The sequence below is a fragment of the Aotus nancymaae genome, unplaced genomic scaffold (genome assembly GCF_030222135.1).
Source record: "Aotus nancymaae isolate 86718 unplaced genomic scaffold, 86718_ANA_hifiasm-v0.15.2.pri h1tg000059l, whole genome shotgun sequence".
In the NCBI taxonomy this organism is placed as follows: Eukaryota; Metazoa; Chordata; class Mammalia; order Primates; family Aotidae; genus Aotus; species Aotus nancymaae.
Window position 1 is genome coordinate 10788989 of NW_026988473.1, and position 14892 is coordinate 10803880.

The 14892-nt window shown below is 46.6% G+C and overlaps 5 non-coding genes across 5 annotated transcripts; 3 read left to right on the plus strand and 2 right to left on the minus strand.

The window, feature by feature from the left end:
• The first annotated feature begins 1517 nt into the window (after nt 1-1517).
• On the plus strand, nt 1518-1590 carry TRNAF-GAA (transfer RNA phenylalanine (anticodon GAA)). Its single transcript has one exon. It is a non-coding gene; the product is annotated as a tRNA-Phe (tRNA).
• Nucleotides 1591-6100: 4510 nt separating this feature from the next.
• On the plus strand, nt 6101-6173 carry TRNAK-UUU (transfer RNA lysine (anticodon UUU)). The gene has a single exon. It is a non-coding gene; the product is annotated as a tRNA-Lys (tRNA).
• Nucleotides 6174-7815: 1642 nt separating this feature from the next.
• Nucleotides 7816-7875, minus strand: LOC135270295 (U7 small nuclear RNA). Its single transcript, XR_010338455.1, has one exon. It is a non-coding gene; the product is annotated as a U7 small nuclear RNA (small nuclear RNA).
• Nucleotides 7876-9396: 1521 nt separating this feature from the next.
• Nucleotides 9397-9469, plus strand: TRNAF-GAA (transfer RNA phenylalanine (anticodon GAA)). The gene has a single exon. It is a non-coding gene; the product is annotated as a tRNA-Phe (tRNA).
• Nucleotides 9470-10435: 966 nt separating this feature from the next.
• Nucleotides 10436-10508, minus strand: TRNAK-UUU (transfer RNA lysine (anticodon UUU)). Its single transcript has one exon. It is a non-coding gene; the product is annotated as a tRNA-Lys (tRNA).
• Nucleotides 10509-14892: the final 4384 nt, after the last annotated feature.

The following is a 14892-nucleotide window of genomic DNA, read 5'->3' on the forward strand; positions in this document are numbered from 1 at the left end:
AATACAAAGTGTTGAATTATTCCGACAGCCTTATGGAGTTTAAAACATTTTGTTTTCGAGACAGAGTTTTGTTCTTGTTGCCCAGGCTGAAGGGCAATGGCACAATCTCCACTCACTGCAACCTCAGGTGATTCTCCTGCCTCAGACTTCAAGTAGCTGGGATTACAGGCAAGCGCCATCACTCCCTGCTAATTTTGTATTTTTAGTAGACATGGGGTTTCTCCATATTGGTCAGGCTGGTCTCGAACTCCTGACATCAGGTGATCCACCTGCCTTGACCTTCCAAATTGCTGGGATTACAGGCGTGAGCCACCGAGCCTAGCTAAAACATTTTTAAGTGAATAAATGCAAGAGATGGAAATTACGAAATAGGAGGTGGAGGCGGAATAAAATCAGCATATTAGAGATATTATTAAATCACAGCTTGCTTCTTAGAGTTTGAGGGAAGCCTGAGTTAATTCTATTTTTTTGACTATATATATTTAAAAATGAAAAATGCCAAGATGGTATTACAAAAATTGAGATATATTTTTGATACTAGGTTTAGCAAATCCATGCTTTTAACAAATACTGTACAGTGGCTCTATGTTTACCTCATGTGGAGTTAGCATTGAAAGTCGACATTTAGGCTGGGCGCTGTGGCTCATGCCTATAATCCCAGCACTTTGGGAGGCTGAGTCGGGTGGATCACCTGAGGTTCGAAGTTTGAGACCAGCTTGACCAACACAGAGAATCACCGTCTCTACTAAAAATACAAAATTAGCCGGGAGTGGTGGCACATGCCTGTAATCCCAGCTACTTGGGAGGCTGAGGCAGGAGAATCGCTTGAACCTGGGAGGTGGAGGTTGTGGTGAGCCGAGATGGCACCACTGCACTCCAGCCTGGGAAAAAAAGAACGAAACTCCATCTCCAAAAAAAAAAAAAGTCTACATTTGAAGACTTTACAAATGGTCTTCCTTAACTCTTTTACATATCCTGGATTTCAATCTGAAGATATCTACAAAAATCACAATGTTCATATATGTCTACCTTGCAAAATCTGCCTTTGCACAAAAACAACAAATATATTTTAAAAATTTATTGCAGTATTGTGTTAAATAATGAGATACAGAAAAAGGTGAAAAAGTCTATAATTGTCAGTTTGATTACATAGATTATGTTATGACCATACAATCCGATACTGGCGAACGTAGATTAAAAAGCAGATAGCTCTATAAAACTGCTATGAAATAAGTCCATAACATATTTTTCAATGAAAAAAGCAAACTGCAAGGCACTTAAAAAAATGACTGAGAAAAGTGAAGTTATTTATCACTTCTAGTTTGTAAACAAGGGCCTTGCCGTATCACCTTTGTGATATTTGTAAAATGAGTGTCTCTAGCTGAACCCATATGATCATTGTTACCATGGAACAAATACTATTTTCTTTTCTTTTTTTCTTTTTCGACAAAATACTAGAATAACCAGCTTAACTGTTTCCTTATAATTATGTAGAAAAAAAAGAAGAGTTTTTATCAGCCGAAATAGCTCAGTTAGGAGAGCGTTAGACTGAAGATCTAAAGGTCCCTGGTTCGACCCCGGGTTTCGGCAGGGTTTCTGTTTTAGGCGTTAGTCATCACCACATGTGGTTTCTGCAAAGTCAAAGGGGTCAGCACCCTGTGGGATTCTCACTCGCGCTGGGGCAGTTAAGGAAAGACTCAGCGGCACTGTCCTCGCGGAGGGAGGATACTGGGGACGTATGTCCTGGCTTTTAAACTGCCCAGTATGAAGTTATGCTTCTGCCCTGACTTGGGTCCTAGTTTGAGACCAGCTCTCCCGGCACACTGCGCACAGCTCACTTTCTTGAGCCACCCTGTCCCCCAGCACCCTGCCCCTCTTCTTTCGGCTTCCAGGCCGTCGGGGTCAGAGAGGCGGGAGCTCTCAACCTGGGAGGCCTCCGCCTCTGCTTGGTCGTGGGCTCGCCGGGGATGGTGACAGCCTGGGACTCCTCTTGGCCAAAGAAATCCTCCAAAGCGTTAGGAGCACGGGTTTTGTCCAGCTGTTTTAATCATAACAAGACCAGGGTTGGGCGTGATGGCTCACACCTGTAATCTCAGCACTTTGGGAGGCGGAGGTGGACAGATTACTTGAGGTCATGAGTTCGAGACCAGCCTGGTCAACACTGTGAAACCCCGTCTTTAAGAAAGAAAATAACAAGGATCCTAGAACAGCTTTTGGGTGGGGGGCAGGGGACAGGGATTGGAAGCCTTTTCTTGTTTAAGTCTACACTAGGGTTAGGAGACCAAATACTGGATGCCCAATTAGCTTCCTTTCCCTTCCCTTTTTTTTTTTTTTTTTTTTTCCAAATGGAGTCTTGGTCTGTTTCCCTTGTTGCGAGTCCAGTGGCATGATCTCAGCTCACTGTAACCTTTGCCTCCCGGGTTCGAGTGATTTTCCTGCCTCAGCCTCCTGAGTAGCTGGGATTATAGGTGCCTGCCACCATGCCCAACTAATTTTTGTATTTTTAGTAGAGACAGGGTTTCCCCATGTTGACCAGCTAGTCTCGAACTCCTGACCTCAGGCCTCCACCTGCCTCGGCCTCTCTAAGTGTTGGGATTACAGGTGTGAGCCACTGCATCCGGCCAAATTTTGAATTTCAAAGAAACAAAAAATAGTTTTTAGTATAAACATGTCCCAAATATTGCATGAAACATACAAAGTACATATTCGTTGTTTCTGTGAAATTGGATTTAACTGAGCATCCTGTATTTTTATTTGCCAAACTGAAAGTTACTTGTACATCATATACTCTTGTACCTCTGTGCCCCAGCAAAGATATCCAGACACTGTATGCAGGAAGAACTGAATTTCAGAGGACACCATTTGATCTTCAACACCTGGCAGTTTACAAAACGCTTACGTATCCATTGGCTAATTTGTTATTAGCACCAATGGACAAGCTCCTGGCAGAGATCACCAGGAAACACCCCGGGAATCAGCCATCCCACCAGTCCCTAGGCTTCCAGAGTTGTCCACACTGGTCCGTCATGGGGGCAGAGGACAGTGGAACTCCGAGGGTCTGGACTGAATTCCAGTAGAAAGCCTCATTAAGATGATGAGCCAGGCCAGGTGCAGTGGCTCAGGCCTGTAATCCCAGCACTTTGGGAGGCCAAGGAGCACGGATCATGAGATCAGGAGATGGAGACCATCCTGGCCAATATGGTGAAACCCCATCTCTACTAAAAATACAAAAATTAAAAAGAAAAAAAATTAGCTGGGCATGGTGCCCTATGCCTGTAGTCCCAGCTACTCAGGAGGCTGAGGTGGGGGAATTGCTTGAACCTGGGAGGTGGAGGGAGGCGGAGGTTGCAGTGAGCCGAGATCTCGTCACAGAGCAGGTCCAGCCCGGTGACAGAACAAGACCCCATCTCAAAAAAAAAAAAAAAGAAAAAGAAAAAAGATTATGAGCCACCCCACTTAAGGCAAGGCAATGATACAACACTTAGGGAGGGACTTCTTTTTAGCCAGGCTGGACCATGCATGGAGAACCTGACAGCATGCTTCAAAGTGTTACTTACACATAGGTAAGAGTGAAGGATGAGATTGTTACCATTACTCTGAGCAAATGCCAACCACCGTGGGATCAAAAATGGGAGGCATATTCCTAGAAAATGTTGGGCCTAGCCTTTTCCCTAAAAAGGCAAACCTTGTCTAGTTTTCATCCTGAAGTGGAGAAGGGAAGTCCTGGAGAGAAGCATTCGGAATTCAAGCTCAGAGAAGAAGACACAGTATCTCTGGTTGAATTACATTTCCTGCAAGCCTGCACACTCCTACTCACCTTTCAAGGCACAATTCTAATGCCTTTCCCCCCTCACCGTCAGGTGCTGCTCTGCCCTCCTAGTCATTCCTCCAGGTTACCAAAGCTCTTGCATATTTCTCTATTAAAGCATTGATTAAAGGCGATCTCGGCTCACTGCAACGTCTGCCTACTGGGTTCAAGCAATCCTCCCGCCTTAGCCTTTTGAATAGCTGGGACTACAGGCATGCACCACTGCACTCGACTAATTTTTGTGTTTTTTTGGTAGAGACCGGGTTTCACCATGTTGGCCAGGCTAGTCTTGAACTCCTGACCTCAAGTGATTCACCCACCTCGGCCTCCAAAGTGCTGGGATTACAGGAGTGAGCCACTGCCTCCGCCAAGCTGCATTCTCAAAGGTGTAAAGGGTAACAGGATATACCACCCCAAAATATGCCACTCTGGCCTAAGGATTCTTTTGTGCTAAAGGCAATTGGGAAGAAGCTGATTGAAACAAAGCTCCATAGCCTCGCCCTATCTGCCTAAAAGCAGGGTGGGAGACAGGACCAGAGGAATATATTTAACAAGCTTTAGGAACTAGCCTTTATCTACCATTAATTTCCCGTATATTTGCTTTCTTTCCCACAATTTGCTGCCCCTGGAGACTCAAGGTCCTTTTCTTTCTTTCTTCCCCCGACCCTCGCTTTTTTTTTTTTTTTTGAGACGGATTCTCACTGTGTCACCAGGCACCAGGCTGGAATGATGGAGTGCAGTGGCTGATCTCTGCTCACTGCAACCTCCGCCTCCCGGTTCAAGCGATTCTCCTGCCTCAGCCTCCTGAGTAGTTGGGACTACAGGCGCACAGCGCATCACGCTCAGCTATGTATTTTTAGTAGAGATGGAGTTTTACTATGTTGGTCAGGCTTGTCTCGAACTCCTGACCTTGTAATCCACCCGCCACGGCCTTCCAAAGTGCGGGGATTACAGGCATGAGCCACCGCGCCCGGCCTTAAAAAATCCTTTCCCTTTGTGTTGTCACTTCTCCAAAACCATATTGTTCTTTGTTGAAGATGCTGTATAAAATGGAGTTCTCAGCCACAACTTTGGAATTACTCATTCTCTGGGTTTCTCCCATGGTATACATGAAATGTACATGTTAATACACTTCCATTTGTTTTTCTCTTCATTCTGTCTGCTGTTACAGGAGTCCCAGCTGAGAACTCAAAGTGGTAGAGGGAAGATTATTTTTACTTCTCTACAGGCGCTTGAAGGCAACGAGGAGAAAGGAGTTGAAAGGAAGGTGACATTTCAGTTAGCAAAGGGACAGCACGTGAGAGGCCTAGAGGACTGAAAGCTCTTGATGGGATCTGTTATAAGAAAATAGCGGCGTGGGCCCAGCGCGGTGGCTCAATCCTGTATTCCCAGCACTTTGGGAGGCCGAGGCGGGCGGATCAACTGAGGTCAGGAGTTCAAGACCAGCCTGGCCAACGTGGTGAAAACTCGTCTCTATTAAAAATACAAACAAATAGCTGGGCGTGGTGGCGCGCGCCTGTAACGGGAAGGGAGGCTGAGGAAGGAGAAGCGCTTGAACCCGGGAGGCGGAGGTTGCAGTGAGCCGAGATCCCGCCATTGCACTCCAGCCTGGGCGACAGAGCTAAACTTCGTCTCAAAAAAAAGAAAAAAGAAAAAAAAAATAGCGGCGTGTAGCGGGGAGAAGTGGGAGGGGCGGGTCGGCTCCCGAGCGGCGGCGGAGCTGCGCATGCGTGGAGCCCGGGGTCGTGGGGCGGGGTGGGCCCGGGGCGCGCTCCCAGGATCGCCCGCGAGCTGGGGCTCCCACCGGTCGTCTCTTTTCAGCTAATCAGCTTCGCGCTCCTTTTTCTGAGGTGGGCACCTGGGATGGGGGCAAGGAATCATGAAGTGGCGTCTTCTTGGAAGGGGCAGCCGGATGCGCTTTGGTTTCAGGGCCAAGACACGTGTAGCGGTGCAGACAGTTCAATTTGTGGGCGGCTTTTCTCCCCACTGCGCAGTTTTGCAGAACTGAGGGTTCACGTTTGCCAAGCAGTATCTTATATTTAGATGTCTCCTTATATTTAGGAGAGCTTGCTTTATTTAAAATTCTGCATTCAGCTGCCAAAGAACAAGGTAATCACCCTTCCTCCCCATGCCCTACTTCGCCTCCTCCCCGCCCTCGCCCGATTTTGCAGCGGAATTGGATTGGATCACACACAAAGGAGGAGCCCAGGAGCTCGCTCTTCGTTAGACCTATAAGCTCGCGGCATAACGATAACACAGTCTTCATTAATAGAAGCAAAGCCATTTGTGTGAGCCCGGATAGCTCAGTCGGTAGAGCATCAGACTTTTAATCTGAGGGTCCAGGGTTCAAGTCCCTGTTCGGGCGATAGTAGTTATTTTTCAAAAGGAACAAGAACCAATTTTAGGGTCTTGCGTTTGTTAACGTACTGCAAAAGAAGGCAATAAAGTCCTGGATTCTGTAAGCTGCGACCCCAACCGTTTCCCGGAGGATAAGCTCAGGGCCTCTGTGGGCAGAGGCCATTATGCAGAGGTATACTGGAAACTTCCAATCCATCGCTTTGGGGGGCTGAAATAGGCAGATTATTCTGTAGCCAACCCCCGGGCTGCTGTGGCCGCTGTATCCCAACAGCTGATATATAAAAGAATCAGGCCTCCCCCGTAACAATCTCCCTTCACTCCCCTGTGACGGCTCCTGCTGACCCTCCCTCTTGGGTTCCCTCCCACTGAGTGGTTGAGTTCCTGAGGAATACGGCTGGGATCCTGCACCTTCCCAGACTCCTTACTACCTTAGGAAAGAGTTTTCTGTACTATAAAAAAGAAGAGATGATCATCTAGAAAATGAAGCCCCAAACAGAGCCATTCCCCTCTTTAAACCAGGTCAAATCCACCCCTGACTCCCCTCTCAAAAGTGTGATCTTAAGGCAAGAAGAAGTTGAGGTGGAGACAGCAGCTTCTGTTGGTGGGAGAAAAGCGGGTGCAATTATTTTTATTTTTTATTTTATGAATGAGAGGTTCTTATGTTGACCGGACTGGCCTCGAACGCCTAGCCTCTCCTCCTCAAACGCCAGAACAACTGACATGAGCCACCGCAGCTCCCAAGAGGGTGCATATTATGAGAGAGCGTATTCAAGGGACTGAGATGGAAAAAATAAAGGGAAACATCCGGCTCCTGCAGAGGTTTCTAGAAAGTGTAAGGTCACCAAGGTGAACTAATTTACCCTGTGAGGTGAAGGGACTGGTTGCATCCATTGCTTGGCTAATGATGGAGCCTTCGTGGCTTCAGCCCGGCAACAGAAGAAAGTCGGTCTTGATCGCCTCACTGACAGGATGGGGATTTGGGCTGAACGTGTAGGCTGTCCTCCTAGCTGGTGGACTATGGTGCCCAGCCAGTCCTCATTAGCGGGGAAAGGCCAGGATGGAGGTAGCACCCAAGCGTGCGGCAAGGCCTTCACCCTGCCCACAGGAATGCCCCACCGTGGGCCACACAGATCCCAGCGTTACCTACCCCTCTTTAAAGCTCAGCTTCCCCAGGAGAAAGGGAATAATAATAGCTTCCATCTCATAAGCTTGTGATAATTAAATGAGATAACAACGCATGTACCGTGCTTAATAGAGTCAACCTAAAAACAAGCATTCAATACACAGTAGCTATTTTTATTATTGTTTTTATCTTATTTTATTTTTTACTTTATTTTATTTTATTGATTGATTGAGGCAGAGTTTCGCTCTTGTGGCCCAGGCTGGAATACAATGGTGCCATCTCGGCTCACTGCAACCTCCACCTCCTGGGTTCAAGCGATTCTCCTGCCTTAGCCTCCCGAATAGCTGGGATTACAGGTGCCTGCCATCACGCCTGGCTAATTTTTTTGGTATTTTTAGTAAAGACGAGGTTTTCCCATATTGGCCAAGCTGGTCTTGAACTCCTGACCTCAGGTGATCCGCCCGTCTTGGCCTCCCCAAGTGCTGGGATTAGAGGCGTGAGCCACTGCACCCAGCCTGTTTTTATTTTATTTTCCAGTGAAAACCAGAAAACCTGCTAAACAAATTCTAAAAGATCTATAACGCTGTTACCATAATTTTTTTCTTTTTTTTTTTTTGAGACGGAGTCATGCTCTGTTACCCAGGCTGGAGTGCAGTGGCATGATCTCGGCTCACTGCAACCTCTGCTCCCAGGTTCAAGTGATTCTCCTGCCTCAGCCTCCCAAGTAACTGGGACTACAGGTGCGCGCCACCACGCCCAGCTAATTTTTGTATTTTTAGTAGAGATTGGGGGGGTGTTCACCATATTGGCCAGGCTGGTCTCGAACTCCTGACCTCGTGATCTGCCCCAACCCACCCCCCACCCGCCCCGGCCTCCCAAAGTACTGGGATTACAGGCGTGAGCCACCGCACTGGGGATGAAACACCAGATACATATTGTAATAGGAGAAGAACCATAACAAAGAAATATGTGCCCAGTATGCCCATATTCAGGTGACTTGAGCTTATTGGTATGTGCTGGAGGGACAACGATCCTTGCTGCTCCTAGGAAGAGTGGGCTGGGTGGGCGAGGTGAGCTTCTTTCTTGAAAAAAGTAAATCACGAAGCTCAGAAGGCATTCCAGGGAGAGAAACAGGTAAGGACTTGTGTGGCAAACATTCAAATTTTTCTCCTTCTTCCTGAGGGAGTCCCTTCGAAAGTGATCAGTTCCACTTTTGGTGATTTTGAAAAGGGGAACTTCTTTACTACAAACATTTTCTGACTGAGCAAGAACAGACCAGGCTGGGGCGACAGGACAAGGGTGGAGAGCGCTGGGTTCCCGCAGCCTCTCCTTTCCCTCCTCGGGTTCGTTCCCTCTCCAGCCATGGTGTTCAGCCTTTGGTGCTTTGGAGCCTCCCGAATAGTTCTGGATGATTGGTGGCACGTTAGTTACTCATTAAAAAATATGTATATTATTGTATCAATTCAAGGCAGGCGTGGAGGAGGGCGGGGATTGAATGCCACGCTGTAGGTCCCTGCTGCACACGACAGCAGGTTGTTAGAAAGCGGCGGTTCTTACTCTTATTAGGGCCCTGGGAAGAGAGAAAGCATGAGGAAGACAATACACCGTGGCCTGGGACAAGGCAGAACGCGAAACTTTCCGCGCATGAAAAAAATTAATTTTCTCACTTGTTGCTCTCAAAACCTCAGGGCTAAAAATAATACAGTTTGAAATGTGAAATGAAGAACTAAAAGGCTGGAAGTGGGAGGGGAGGAAAAAGGATTTTTTTTTTTTAGACGGAGTTTTGCTCTTTTCGCCCAATGGCACGATCTCGGCTCACTGCAACCCCCGCCTCCCAGGTTCAGGTGATTCTCCTGCCTCAGCCTCCTAAGTAGCTGGAATTACAGGCGCGCGCCACAACGCCCAGCTAATTTTTTTGTAGTTTTAATAGAGACGGGGTTTCCCCGTGTTGGCCAGGCTGGTCTCGAACCCCCTACCTCAGGTGATCCACCCGCCTCAGCCTCCCAAGGTGCTGGCATTTACAGACGTGAGCCACCGCGCCCGGCCTCTTATTTTTTTTTCTTTTCTTTTAAATTTCTCTGACAGGGCGGAACATTCTCGTGTCTTTGCCGAAATAGCTCAGTTGGGAGAGCGTTAGACTGAAGATCTAAAGGTCCTTGGTTCGATCCCGGGTTTCGGCAGGGGGTTTTTTGTTGGTACAATCCCTTGGAATAGACAGAACAGTAGCCCACTTCTTACAAGCCTCTCTGGAGGCTCACCTCCCTCCCCAATCCACTTGCACGTTTGCAACTACGCCATACACACCGAGAGACTGCCGTTCTCCTTGTCTCTTAAGCAGGCACAATCGAATGAAACGATAGTATTTAGTGAGGTGAGGATGCAAAAAGCTTAAGCCTCTCAGAGGAATCAGAAGTCATTAAATGATTTTTTCCCAGTTCCGTAATCACTCTATTTATACTATTGGATGTTAGATGGCAATACTGGGCAGATTTTTTATTGAGATGGCCAACACATCTGTTCTACAGGCTAAACGTCTTGGGTTTGATACCCAGTGTAGTCAGTTCTCTGGGGTTGCACGTTTTTTCATCGGTGACAGATGTGAGGACAGTGTTCAAAAGCATTAGTCTTTACCACTAGAGACACAAGTCAGGGGCCCACCAGAGCGTTAAGAATCTGGTGAAGGACTGTGTCTATCTAGTTGGAGATGTAGAAATCTTGTGTCTTCACGTGTCTTCATTTGCAATATTTCTTGAATCTCAGTTTCCTCACTGTGCTTTTTATAAAAAGTGCCTGAAAACATTCCTCCGTGCAAAAAACTGCACAATTCTTGCCAAGAATATTACTATTGTGACTCTGACAACAGGTGTGTAATGTGTTTATTGATCTGTTTTGAATATAGAATAAATACAATTTAAAAGAAAAAATATCCTAAGACAAAGCAACGTACAAAGGTTGGAAAAGGAAAGCCTGAGGTTGGAAGAGACAGGTTTTTTTGGCACTTTTCTCACCTTGCACTTTTTCCGGCGAAAACCCACTAACAAGTTTTGGCTTTCCTAAAGGAGGGGGCAACCCAAGCGGGTTTTGCCTAACGTTCCTTTTGCTCAGCCTCGTCCAAACCTATTTATATTAGAAACTAAAACGCCATGCGCCCGAACAGGGACTTGAACCCTGGACCCTCAGATTAAAAGTCTGATGCTCTACCGACTGAGCTACCCGGGCTCCTAAAGGAATGCACTCATCTGGTCTACCCACAGTTAAATACGCCACGTGGTCTCATTCTTTCCCTCAGCGATTACAATTTTGAATCTTTTTGCTGATTTCCTGAGAGGCGAACCTGCAAAATTGAGATTGAGCGGGCGTTCAGCAAAATCGAGTCTTCATTTCTCCTTTTCTCCCATCACAGACGATAAATACCCAAAAAAATAACCGCCTGCCTGACCTGCCCCGCGCCCTAAACGGAATTTCCCACGAGGAATCCCCCCAGGTTTAAGACTTCTGAGCGGGCCTCCGGGTAAACAGCAGGATTTCTAATTCCAGTTTTGGTTTTTGAGGAGTCCTAGAGCTTCTTGTAGAAGAAGCAGTGATGAAAAATTAAGTTTCCAATATCGTTTAGACATTTATTGACTGCATACTGCGCTCTCGGAACTAAGCAAGCACTGGGGCCGCAAAGACCTAGTCTCGGCCCTCAGTGGGGCTGGAAGATGCGCAAAACAGAAGCCCCCAGTCACGCGCGTTGCTGGTGGGAGGCCAGCCTTTGCGGACCCGGGAAAACTTGATCGGCACCCGAAGTAAGAACCAAGTTTTCTAGGGGGTTATGATGCCTGAACCGAGCTGTGGATAGCGACTGGCCCCTGAAGACTTGGAAAGAGAATTTCTAGCCAAGGGGACAGCAAAATGGAAAATAACGATGTTTACTAACATTGGGCATCTGACCATTTAGCTGAAGCTTCCACTGAAAGATTTTGATCAGGCAGCTACAGGCTGGATTTTATCTTTTTAGGGAATCTGTTACCTTGGTAGCTGTGTCCCGGACGTACCTAATTAGTCAATTCTATAATTCTCCCTGCTTCTTCATGACTTCTTTGCCGTCCCTATTGAATCCCTTGAAAGAGAGAATTCAGCCCTTGAAAGAGAGAATTCAGCCCTTGAAAGAGAGAATTCAGCCGAGCGCGGTGGCTCACGCCTGTAATCCCAGCACTTTGGGAGGCTGAGGCGGGTGGATCAACTGAGGTAAGGAGTTCCAGATCAGCCTGGTCAACATGGTGAAACCCCGTCTCTACAAAAAATACAAACATTAGCCGAGTGTGGTGGCACACACCTGTAGTCGCAGCTACTCGGGAGGCTGAGGCAGGAGAATAGCCTGTATCCGGGAGGCGGAGGTTGCAGTGCGCCAAGATCCTGCCACTGCACTCCAGCCTCGGCAGCAGAGCTAGAGTCCGTCTCAAAAAAAAAGAGAGAGAGAGAGAGAGAGAGAATCCTGTGAGGTGGAGCCTCACGCCCATTTTCGTTCTCCTTGGGGTTCAGATACAGTCCACTATGTGGGCGAAACGATAAGGTTCTGAATTTTAAATAAGGAGATATATCAAGAAGAGAACAATGGACAGAGATTTAAAAAGAACCATATGGAAAGATGTTAAGAAAAAAAAAACGCAATGTGCCAAACAGTGTATGGCATAATACTTACTTGTGAAGAAATTAAAGGAGTTATGTATGTGAGCGTATATATACATATGTCCTTTAATAACACATATATTTATATATAATTATATATACACATATATAAAATTTTGATCAGGCAGCAGCAGGCTGGATTTTATCTTTTTAGGGAATATATATATATATATATATTTGGTCACCTTGGCTGGAGTGCAATGGTGCGATCTCAGCTCTCTGCAACCTCCACCTCCCCCGTTCAAGCGATTCTCCTGCTTCAGCCTCCTGAGTAGCTGGGATTACAGGCACAAGCCACCATGCCCAGCTTTTATTTATTTATTTATTTATTTATTTATTTTAGTAGAAATGGCGTTTAGCCATATTGGCCAGGCTGGTCTGAAACTCCTGACCTCAGGTGATCTGCCTGCCTCGGCCTCCCAAAGTGCTGGGATTATAGGCGTGAGCCACCGCCCCCAGCCTCATTATTTTCTTTATGTACATCTGTATCCTTGGGTTTCTTTACTTATTATTTTTGCGTGTATGTATTTTTTTTAACTTTCATTTTAAGCCCATGGGTACAAGTGCAGGTTTGTTACATGGGTAAACATGTGTCATGGGGGTTTGTCGGTTGTACAGATTATTTCATCCCCCAAGTATTAAGCCTAGTACCCATTAGTTATTTTTCCTGGCTGTCTTCCTCCTCCCATTCTCCACCCTTCCATGGCCCTATATCATTGGATTTAAAAAGCAAGCACTTAATGCTTTTCCTCTCCTGTGGAAAATGGTAAATAAATAAATAAACAAGCATGTATTACTTTTGCAATAAAACAAATGAAAAAATATGATTCGTTATTAATAAAATATTCCATGCTTCTGGGATGGCATAGGTGGCCCTTCAGATCAAAGCTTTCTTTGAAGCTTTTCTATAAAGAGCCAGCAGAGAAGGGTTAAAGCACACACTTCCTCCTCTGGGGGACTCCCTCCATGCCTCATTATGTTGGAGAGGAGTTGCTGGCATTGAAAAAATTCACAGCTGTGATAGGTATGGTTTTCACAAATGGAGATGTGGATCTCTAGGCATCAGATGGCAAGTCTCAGCTCAAGGAAGAAAACTAAAACCAAGCCCCTGCCTGTGCCTCGTGAGGTCTGTGCCTCATGAGGTCAATCCCAGGGGGTTGTGATCCTTTGACCTGTTTCTCTCCAAACCACCTTCTTCTTTTTTTTTTTTTGACGAGTCTCACTGTGACCCAGTGTTGCCCAGGCTGGAGTGTAGTGGCATGATCTCAGCTCACTGAAACCTCCACCTCCTGCCTCCGCCTCAAGCGATTCTCCTACTCAGCCTCCCAAGTAGCTGGGATTATAGGTGCACGCCATTCCTGGCTAATTTTTGTATTTTTAGTAGAGATGGGGTTTCACCATGCTGGCCAGGCTGGTCTCAAACTCCTGACCTCGTGATCTGCCCGCCTCGGACTCCCAAAGTGCTGGGATTACAGGCATGAGCCACCGTGCCTGGCGAACCTCCACATCTTACAACAGCGCCAGATACACAATGGTTACCGAGTACAGCTTTGAATGAATAAGTGCATGAAGATGCGTTTCCTTTTCTAGGACAGACCAGCTTGATAGGCACCAAACACAGACCAAGTCTCAAACTCTTAGCTGTATCAAGTGTTAATAGTGTGGCAATGGACTGCTTAACACAGGGAAGTGTGCCGGGCGCGGTGGCTCACACCTGTAATCCCGGCACTTTGGGAGGCTGAGGTGGACGAATCCCTTGAGGTCACGAGTTAGAGACAAGCCTGACTATCATGGCGACATCCCCTCTCTACAAAAAATAGAAAATTAGCCGGGCACGGTGGCGCGTGCCTATGTTCCCAGCTACTTGGGAGGCTGAGACAGGAGAATCGCTTGAACCCGGGAGGTGGAGGTTGCAGTGAGTCGAGATCGCGACACTGCACTTCAGCCTCGGCGGCAGAGCAAGACTGTCTCAAAACAAACAAACAAACAACAACATAGGGAGCTGTTTGTATTTCATTTAGCACTCCCTAGTGTTTTTTGTCTGTTTGTTATTTTTGTGTTTTGAAGGTTCTGGCTGATCTTTACAGACAGGATTCAGGAGTTGCCCCAGAGATCCCTGCTTGATCCTTTCCAGACAGGGTTAGGAACTGGGCTCTGAGCCTGTCCTTGCTGCTGTGATTACAGGCGTGAGCCACCGCGCCTGGCGAAGCTCCATTGCTTAAACAACAGTGCCAGGTACTCAGTGGTTACCGAGTACAGCTTTGAATAAATAAGAGCATGAAGTTGCATTTCCTGTTCTAGGACAGACCAGCTTGATAGGCACCAAACACAGCCCACGTGTCAAACTCTTAACTGTATCAAGTGTTAATAGTGTGGCAACGGGCTGCTTAACACAGGGAAGTAGGCCTGGCACGGTGGCCAGTCGCCTTAAGCACCTGTTTAATGAATCTGTTTTTCCTCCTAGAATGTTTCTGCTGTGAGGACACGAACGCTCTGTATATCTGCAATCCCTAGGTCAGTGCCTCACTGAAAACTCTCATAAATTGTCCTCGAATGAAAGAATGGAAAGTTGAATAAGGGTGATTGGTCAGGAAATGCTTTTAGTGAAGGGGGGTCAGAATTAATCCTTGGAAGTTTTAGTTTGGTAGGGAGAGAGGAAGAACATTCTTGTCAAGAAGAATGGTGTTCATAATCAAATGGAATACATTTGTCCTGAAAAAGTTCTATGCTATTCTGTTGGGCTGTCTTGTTTTATTTTCTCTATAGCGCATATCGCTATCTCGAATTCTCCAATTTGTCCACTTGTTTTTATTTATTTATTAATTATTATTGTTATTTATAGAGACAGGGTCTCACTTTCTTGCCCAAGCTGGTTTCAAACCCCTGGCCTCAAGCTGTAAATCCTCCTGCCTTGGCCTCCCAAAGCACTGGG